Raw genomic sequence first — 9863 nt, 5'->3', positions numbered from 1 at the left:
TTGTTAAACGGTCTTGTAAATATTTGCCTCTATTCATAGATTAGTGCTGTTATCAACCTTGGCCAGAGAAGCTTCTGCAATAGGCAGCTATTAATGGAGAGACTCCTAATGAGCCAAAGCGCTGAGCATAAGTGATTGCTGAGAGCTTATTTCTGAATGGGTCATCTATGGTACCCCTCCCCACCACAGGCTCAGGGGTTATTATGATGGAAGCAGGTAGAAAGAATATAGGAGCTGGAGGCTTGGGAGGAGAGCTGTGACCTTGGCCGTTGACCTTGTGAGCTTGCCGCCGCTGTCGTTACCTGCACAGGATCAAGCCAACAAGGCCAGTCAGCACTAACTGGACTCAGCACCTTACCCCTCCTCCCTCCACAAAAGGAAGCCACGAAGGTAGGGGGTGCTGTGTTGGAAGGGGCCTCTGGAGGGAGTGTGAACTTGGGAGCAGACATTGTATACAACTACGTAATTATCAACAAATAAATACAGTCTTAAGGAAAAAAGAATGATCCAGAACAGCCAAGGCAATCCTAATCAGAACGAGCAATCACTGGTTACAGGCATCACAACGCCTTATCTCAAATTATATTAGAGACAAAGTAACAAAACCAGCAAGAATCTGCCTTAATTAGGGCTTCTGTGGCCATGATAAATCCAACCACGGGCAAAATCAACTTGAGGAGGAAAGGGTTCATTGCATCTTGCAGCTTGTGGTCTGTCATCCAGGGAACCTAAAGGCAAGCATGGGAACAGAAGCCATGGAGGAGCTCTGCTCTCGGGCCTGCTCCTCCTGGTTTGCTTAAACACCTAAACACCTCCGAGTCACTTACGCAGAGGTGGCGCCGCCCGCGGTGGGCCAGGCCCTCATACACCGGCCAGGAAAATGCGTGCCTACAGGTCAGCACCCTGGAGACATTTTCCAGCCTTCCGGACGACTCTATCTTGTGTCAAGCTGACAAAAAGCACACAAAGCAACCATATAGACTAGTGTGCCCAGAAATAAACTCACACAGCTGCAGTCTCCTTGCTTCTGACAGAGCGCCTCCTACCTGCAGGCCAGGCTTTCAGCTGCCAAGCTCAGCACGCGCGGAGCGGATGCTGCACACTTGCCTCTGCGCAGTAACTCCCGCCCTCGCCCTCCCTCCTTCCTTTCTTCCCTCCGCCTCCTTTTCTTCCTTCTCCTTCTTCCCTTCCTTCCTCCCCCCGCTCCTCTCTCCTTTAAAACAACCCCCCTCAGATTCTATTTTGATCACTTTTTCTGGACAGCAAAACCGCATGATTCCCACGTGCTCATTTCCACTCTGCTTTGATGAACTTTGTTCTCACTTGGTGCTGCTCCCCTTGCTTCTTGAGGGGGCAGGTTCCCCGAGGGCGGGACCAAGTCCTGCAGCCAAGGCTAGGGGCTCCGACTGGGCAGCCGCAGGGTTAGCTGGAAGGAGGGAAAGGTCACTGCTCTGAGGTAGAATGCTCTGCTGCTACTTCAGGTTTGCTGTGGGGTGTCTAGGTAGGAAGGAAGAACCAGAGTCGGGGGCTGTGCCTCACCGAAGCCAAGGTGGGGAGCGAGAGACCGCCTTGCTGTAGCCAGGAGCAGCGTGACTTTCCATCACGTCACGTCACGCTCTGGGCCACAGGATGGAGCTGGCAGTGGTTTAGCGGGCAGCTGCTGGCTCCCGGGCTGCAGGAGCCTGTCAGTCTCTTTTCGGGCTTGTCTTTGCTCGAGTCTACACAGAGTTTGGTTAATGTCAGCGTCAAAGGTCAATGTCGGTATTTTTTGCTGTAGCTTTGATTATCAACACTGTCCATACAGAGGCCCTCGCACCCACAACTTCCCCTTTGGCTTCCTTGTCAATTCTAGTTGGTATTTCTGGAAATCAGAAAAAGAAATGAGGTAAGAAGAGGGAGCCACAAAGGCATGAGGGTTTTGCCCAGTGGGCTGTAAGGACATGACTCTGTGCTTGGTCACAGGCTGGTACTGAGTGGCAGTGATGCTGGGGAGGAGTCCTTACCCCAATCGAGCAGGGTCGGCAGGCCAGGTGCAGAGACTGGACAAAGTGACAGTTCCTGAGGTAGGGGACATGCTCCCAGGAGACGACATGCCAGAGCTAGGTGGCCTGCCCATCTTCTGCAGTTCCTCTTGCATCTATACTGTGTATAGGAGAGAGCAGGGTGCCCCCCCCCCCGCACCGGCTCCACCTTTGTCCTGGAGGCCTGGCATGGACCTTTCCTTCCTCTCTTAGGCCGTCTTGTGATGTTTCCTCTGCATCGGAACAGCAGAAGGCAGCTGGGATGAACTTTCACTCTGGAGATCCTCATTTCTGCTGCGTTCTTGGGTTCTGGGGTGCTTGGGTATTGCCAGGCTCCTTAGTGAGCTCCTGGGCTCCTTGGAAGGAAGGGCAACCAGATGAGGGAAGTGGTGCCCTTCATCCTGGGAGAGCTGGTAGTGCTGATGTCTTAAACCAAAAGGGAGAAGAAAGAAAGACCCACATTCTGTTATAATTTACAAAACCAGGACACTGGCTTATGGTGAAGAGGGGGCTGAGGATCCAAGCTGAGGCACTCTAGGCTGTAGCAGGGAGGGTCCACCCACAGGCGCCATGCTTTCTCAACAGGAGCAGGGAAGTGAGGATGTGACACCCATGCCTGGGATACAGGCGGTCACCCTGCCTTTGAAGCGGCCCTGTGGAAGAGGGGTCCAGGCAGACCAGAAGGAGCTGCACTGGTGTGGGCTTCGCTGAGCAAGGCGAGTTGTTAGGGTGCGTTCCTCTTCTGGGTTGGGGGCTCCTTTCAAGCAAGCTTTCAGTAAGCAGAGGCTCCTAGAGGTCTGGGTGCATCTTAAATATGTGCACAGAATTTTATTGCCAGTATTCTTTTAAAACATGGAAAACAACTGGCCTTTGGATGAGAGGAACAGTGGGGGAAGATCTTTGTCATTCACGGGCCTTGCCTTTCCCTCCTTTCTGAGGTGCTGCCTGGCCCTGGGGATCTCAGGTGGAACTCTTTTTTTATAATGGTCCTTGGAAGAATCCTAGAAAACAGAGGAGGTGACCACTGATCCGGAATGTAGAACCATTTCGGGAGTGTGTGTATTGTGGGGTAAGATGCTTAAAGGGACAGGTGTGACTGTTGTCTAGGAGAGTTTTCAGCTCCCAGTGAGCTCAGATTCTCATCACGAAGATTTTGGAAACTGAATGAAACCCTTATTTTATGAAAGGACAAACAGTTTCTAGAACTAAAAGATGCTATGCAAATAAAATGTGGTTATGTTAAGCTTTTGACAAGCACTCTATCACTGAGCCACGTTCCTAGCCACCTGTGGCACTCAACAGCCTGGAAGAAGACCACGACCCACCCAGTGAACAAATGGCCTACTAAAATGATATGAGGCAGTTCTCAAAAGAAGAAACGCAAATGGCCAATAAACATTAAAAACTGTTCAACCCCACTACGTGCCAGAGAAATGCAAATCTCTGGTCTTCACAGAGTCTATCTCTCCCCAGGGAGAAAGTCAGCCATGAAGATGATAAATAGCAGGGCTGGAGAGATGACCCAGCAGGAAAGGGCTCTTGCTGCTCTTCTAAAGGACCCAGGTTTGAGAATCAGCACCCACATGGTGGTTCACAACCATGTGTAGGTCCAGTTCCAGGGGATCTGAGGTCTTCTGCGTCTGTGGGCACTGCACACACATCCATGGCACATTCACATGTAAGCAAAATGCCCATATGCATTTTTAAAAAGATGACATTTGTGTCTGATAAGGATGGGAATGAAAGGGAACCCTTATACCCTGCTGGATGGAATGTAAACTGGTCCAGCTGCTAGTCAGTATGGAGGGTTTTCAAAAACTGAACATATGTCTTGTATATGGTTCACTATGCCACTCCTGGTGTTCACCAGAAGGCCTCCGAGTGAACGAGACACTTGTCACCAGTGCGTGCTGCAGTACTTGTCACATAGCTAAGCTATGGAACCAAGCTAGGTGTCCAACAATAGACAAATGGGCAAAGGAAATGCAGGGTGTACACATAACGGTTTTTTCTGGTCATAAAGACTAACAAAGTTATGTTATTTGTTGGGAAATGGTTGTAGTTGAGTATAATCATGTAACATGAATTAAAATTCCCTCAGACAAATTTGTGTTTTTTCTCATTTGTGATCCCTAGATTTTATGTAGATGCACAAATTGTGTGTGTGTGCTCGTGAGTGCTCGTGAGTGTGGCGTGGTGTGAACAGGGAAATGAAACCATCTGGAGAACAAAGGGGAAGCATTGAGTCAGAGGGTGGGGTGGGGAAATGTTCAACATACAATATACTCTTGTATGAAAATTTTAAAAAAAATAAAGGAATAAAATGGTAAGATCTCATGGACCGAATGGCAGAGAAGGCTTTGACTGTTAATTAAGAACTGCAGCCAATTGCAGACTTTCAGTAGATTCCATGCAGTTTGGTGGACTGGACAGAGCACATTTGTGAAACAGGACTGTTGAATGAACACTGAGATCTTCATCTTCATTTAAAGTAGACAGCTTTTGTGACAAAACAGAGAGTGTTCCATTTCTGGAGTGCCATTTAGCTGCAGAAATATATTAAAGAGAATTTATAGCAGGTTCTTAGAAATTTTTCTTGCTGAAAATCACTGAGTCCTCTCCTGGACCTGCAGGGTGGCTAGAAGCGGAATGGAAGCCTGCCACTCTTGCCTTCAATTTGCATCAGATTTTCCCCTTTGCTTCAAACGCTGGGACAGACTTGGTGCTTAGTTCTGCACAGAGGCATGCTAATTGCCAAAGGAGGTCTGTCTTAGCAGACACGTGATGCAGATCTATGATTCTAGACATGGGAAGCTGAGGCTGGAGAATCAGCAGTCAGGAGGCAGGCTTTTAAGAAAACAATGATACTTAGCTCTTTTCAAGACCAAAGGAACAGAGATGAGAGTAATCAAAGACTCTTGCTATCAGCCTTTACAATGCTCTGTTTCACACCCTCATAGAGAGCCTAAATCTGTGTTCATCTTGGATTCCAGACACAGCAGATCACCCTATGATGAGTCTGCCCAGACAGGAGCAATCATCACACAGGGAACAAGATTGGTCCCTTAATCAATAAGGATTTCTTTGAGTCACATTGCTGAATCTGAACCTAGAGTCTGAGCAACTGGAACACACTTCGACCCAGATGGATTATTTAAGCATGCTTCTCATCCCTGCCTCAGCACTTCCTCTATTTAACGTTAAAACTCACGCCAGGCTCACAACTGTCTGTAATTCCAGTCCCAGAGGATCTGGCACCCTCACACAGATAAATATACAAGCAAAACACCAATGTATATAAAATAAAAATAAAGAAGAAACAGTTAAACAAAATTCCCAGGACCATGAAGGTGGGCTGCGGTGTTTTGTACATTCTCCAAATAGCTGCCCCTCACCTTACTGTTGCTGGCTTCCTTTGGGGCACGTGGCTGAGCCCGGAATGTTTAGCTAGGCCTCTGGTCTTGACTCTAGTTATATTCAAAGTTGTCTTCAGGGCACTGGGCTTGGGAGATTACGAAAGGAAAATGAAAACTCCTTCCTGTACTGCTGCCAAAGTCTAGGCTTCTGTCAAGACTTGCTCTACCTGCAACCATAAGTCCATTCTGGGCTTCCTCCACCACCCTGCTAGGTACCCAGACTTGCCACGTCCTCCTCTGGGCTCCGCCCTCAGCCTCACGTCCTATGCCCTGGCCTACTCTGACTTAGCCCACCTGTACCTCAGCCACGCTTTAGGCTTCTGCTGGACTCTGCCCTATCTGCACCCCACTCAATCCTCCAGCTCCTTATAGGTCAACTCTGCACTCCAATAGTTATCCAGACTTCCCATGCCCTCCTCCAGGGTCTAGCTTCGTGATATCCCTGCCTTCCCCATTTCCCCACAATCCAGAAGATTTAGCCTGTCAACCAGTATGCCAGTCTAGTCTGCTTTTCCTGCTTCCACTGCAAAGGATCTCTAGGTTTGGCAGGACCCCCCTCCCAATCCCCCAAACCACGGACTCTACATGCCATATCCAACCTTTCCTCCCAGACATATCTCCCCATCACCCCATGACTGGAACAGGAGACACATTCTTCATACAAGCCTAGTTCACTTTCCACCTGACCCATCTCCAACCTCTAGACCCAACCTGCCCCCACGTCTTTTCTTCTGTCCCGACATTTTCTGTCCATAAGAAACTTGAACTAACAAAGGAAGTCCACATGCCCAACTCACTCCAATAATGTGAACAATATGGAAAACCAAGGCAGCAGCTTCTCTCCAAAATGTATCAATCTTGTATAAACACCAGGACACAATATTTAAAAGATCATCACAAACTTCCTCAAAGAGCTCAAGAAGTTTAAAGATAATACAAACAGCTCAATGAAATCAAGAAGAAAAGAGCTTAAGAAAAATAAATATTTGGCTGATGTTCAAGAAACCACAAACATAAGGCTGAATGATGAAGATAATCCAAGGTCTGAGAACAGAATTCAGTCAGGAGATGGAAACATAGAGGAAGACTCAAGCAGAAAACTCACAGTAGAGCTTTACAAGTAGAATAAATCAAGCAGAAGATAGACTATCAGGTCTCAAAGATAAAGCAGAGGATTTAGACCAAATACGCAAGGAACATGAAAAATTAACAAAACAAAAGAAACAAAACAAAACAGGAAAAATCACACAGGAAATGTAGGACACCATGAAAAAGCCAAACCTTCAGATTATAAGCATAGAGGAGGGAGAAGAATCCCAAGTCAATGGGATAGACCAGATCTTCAACAAGGTCATACAAGAAAAACTCAAAATTAAGAACAAAACACACCTATACAAGTACAAGAAGCACATGGAACACCAAATAGACAAGACAAGAAAGGAAAATCCCCACAGCTTATTATAGTTAGAACATTACATTTACAAAATAAAGAAAGTGTCTTGAAAGCTGCAAGAGAAAAAAAATGTAAGTCACATATAAAGGAAAACCCATCAGAACAAGCTGATTTCTCAGTGGGAACTTTGAAGCCAGCAGAAACTGGAGCAATGCATTTCAAGTCTTAAAAGACTATGGTAGCCAACCTAAAATGATATATCCAGCAAAACTATCTAACATGATTGAAGGAGAAAGGAAAATTTTCCATGATATAAATAGCCTAAGAAAACATGTCCAACAGACCAAACCTTAAGGAAAATACAGAAAGCATTATTTCTGGCTGAGGAGAAGAATTAACAAAGCTAAAAGTTCATGGAAAGACATATAAAGCCCCATAATTATTAAAAACAAAGCACAACTGAGAAGTCAAACAATAACAAATAAACACAATGACCACTATTAACCCACATATTTAAATAATAATTTTAATATCAATGGTCTTAATTCTCCAATCAAAAGACACAGAACAGATTAAGAAACAAAGTCCGTCTATCTGTTGTCTATAAGAAACACTTCTGGGTTTTAAAGTTAGCCTACTGCCTTGGAGGAAAAGGGTGGACAATAGTATTCCAATCAAATGGGACCAGAAAGCAATTAGGAATTGCTGTCCTAATATCTGATACAATAGACTTCATACTAAAGCTAATTGGAGGAGATAAATAGGGGTACTTTATTCTAATCCAGGGAACAGTTGTCTCAGAAGATAGTAGTATTCTAAACATTCATGCACCAAAATCAGGGAGCCCAATGGTATATAAAATGTACTAAGGCATTTAAAGCTGCAAATTACCGCCCAATCAATTCAAAGTAGGTGAGTTCAACACCCAATTGAAACCCCAAAATTGCCATCAGTCAATTTAAAGTAGGTGATTTCGATACCCAAATTTTCCCAATAGACAGGTCATTTAAACAAAAACAGAAGCAGAGAAACATCAGAATTAATTGATATGATACATCAAATGGACTTAACAAATATCTACAGACTATTCTACCCAAACACCAAAGAGTAAACACCCTCACTTTTTACTTATTTAACAACACAGAAAGCATCACACAGGGAAGAAATGGGGTACTCTACAAAGCTTTTAAACAGAATTGTATAAGGGATTGAGTCACCGACTCCAAATGATCCCAGCTGACCCTTATAACAAACATCACTATTTATCATCAATATCTATAAATGATTGCATTTAACCTTTATGGAAGTTACTTTCAATTTCTATGCTAGCTGCTTTCAGCAAATGATACACATCCACTACTCTTGACCAGGGACTTGTAAGAGTAGGTAACAGGATTGTAGCTATACATTAGCTTAGGTTGTAAACTTGTATCACGTGAGGAATCCAGGGAATAAGGCTGACTGGTCCTGTGTTCTCTTAAAGGTTAAACAGTCTGAGTGCACAGTAGCAAAGTGACTTGAGGGTTTATTATTAACTGGTTGTGAGGCCCAGCAAAAGTTCCAGTCTCTTAGAACATAAGATATATTTTCAGAATATTGAGTTACCACGCATCCCATTAGCTGAAGGCTTAGCTTGGAAAGGCCTACCTTTCCCAGGCAAGGAGGAGAGCCTCTGGTTGACTGCCTGATTGGGCACAGGCCTTCTAACTTCAAATTCACACTGAAAAAAAAATGGCTCTTCCAGGGCTTTAATTTGCTAACTATAGATCCTGTGACTTGTCTATCTTCATAGGTGACTTTTTCCTTCTTCTCCCTTTTGTAGGGAACAGAGGCCATCAGTTTCTGTTTGGAAAACATGGTGGTGATATGGATATATAGTATGAGTCAGCGAAAACATGGCTGATGCTGAGCATTCTGGGAACCCCAAAGTGAACAGTGATGTAATTTGTTGTATAAAACTATTCAGGTTACAGTGCCACTTCTGTATGGATTCTGTGTGAAAATACGACCTTGCAGGCAGAGGGCAAAGGCCTCAGCGTCCCTCTTTGACAGCAAGCCTGTGTTTGTTGGCAAGCTACGTGCTGAGTCCTGTGTGCCACCTGTTTGTGTGCAGCCCATGTGTGCCTGCCCATGCCTGGGTGCCTGTGGGCAGTTTCCTGTTTAGCAGCTTTTGTCTGAGTGAATCATGTGTGTTTTATCTACCTACATGTCTTTAAAAATCTCTAGTCTTTTCCTGGAATCAGAACATGGACCTCACACCTTTCTTCCCATCTCCCTGTCTTCTCCTCCCACAAACTTACATTTTTTGGGTTTTGTTTCTTTAGAGAACAATGGCTAAAACATGGTTAGAGACCGAGAAAAGGTATGACAAGCATGATGAAAGGGAAACACCGCCTCAGGAGTGGAGAGCTGCCTGAAGGTAGAGGGCATATTCATTCACAAATTATTCACAGAGTATGACACTAGTTGGCAAAACTTTCCCAAGATGTCTCAGAGTTCTCTGAGCATGCTTGTCTTAGTTAGAGCTTCTGATGCTGTGAAGAGACACCATTACCACAGCAACTCTTATGAAAAAAAAAAAGCATTTAATTAGAGCTTGCTTACAGTTTGAAGGTTTAGTCCATTCTCATCATGGCAGGGAGCATGTCAGTGTGCAGGCAGACATGGCGCTGGAGGAGGAGCTCAGAGTTCTACATCCAGTGGCAGAGAGATTCGCTGGGTCTAGCTTGAGCTTCTGAAACCCCCAAGCCCACCCCAGGCAACACACTTGTCCAGTAAGGTCACACCTCCTAATCCCTCTCAAGTAGTGCCACTACTTTATGACCAAGCATCAGGTACAGAGCCTATAAGGGCCATTCTCCTTTGAACCTCCACAGCGCTTTTGTTTAAAAGATGGCTCTGGGCATTGAGTGAGTGTGATCCTTGTGGACAACCTTGTGGAGTTCGGCAGTGGGTAACCAGATCTGCTTGACTAGTCTCTGCCAAGACCTACGGGGCCTCACCTCTCAGGATGATCCCCCAACTCCAGGACCA

The sequence above is a fragment of the Meriones unguiculatus genome, chromosome 2 (assembly GCF_030254825.1).
Source record: "Meriones unguiculatus strain TT.TT164.6M chromosome 2, Bangor_MerUng_6.1, whole genome shotgun sequence".
In the NCBI taxonomy this organism is placed as follows: domain Eukaryota; kingdom Metazoa; phylum Chordata; class Mammalia; order Rodentia; family Muridae; genus Meriones; species Meriones unguiculatus.
The sequence above is the reverse complement of the archived record's forward strand: the minus strand, read 5'-3'. Positions refer to the sequence as shown.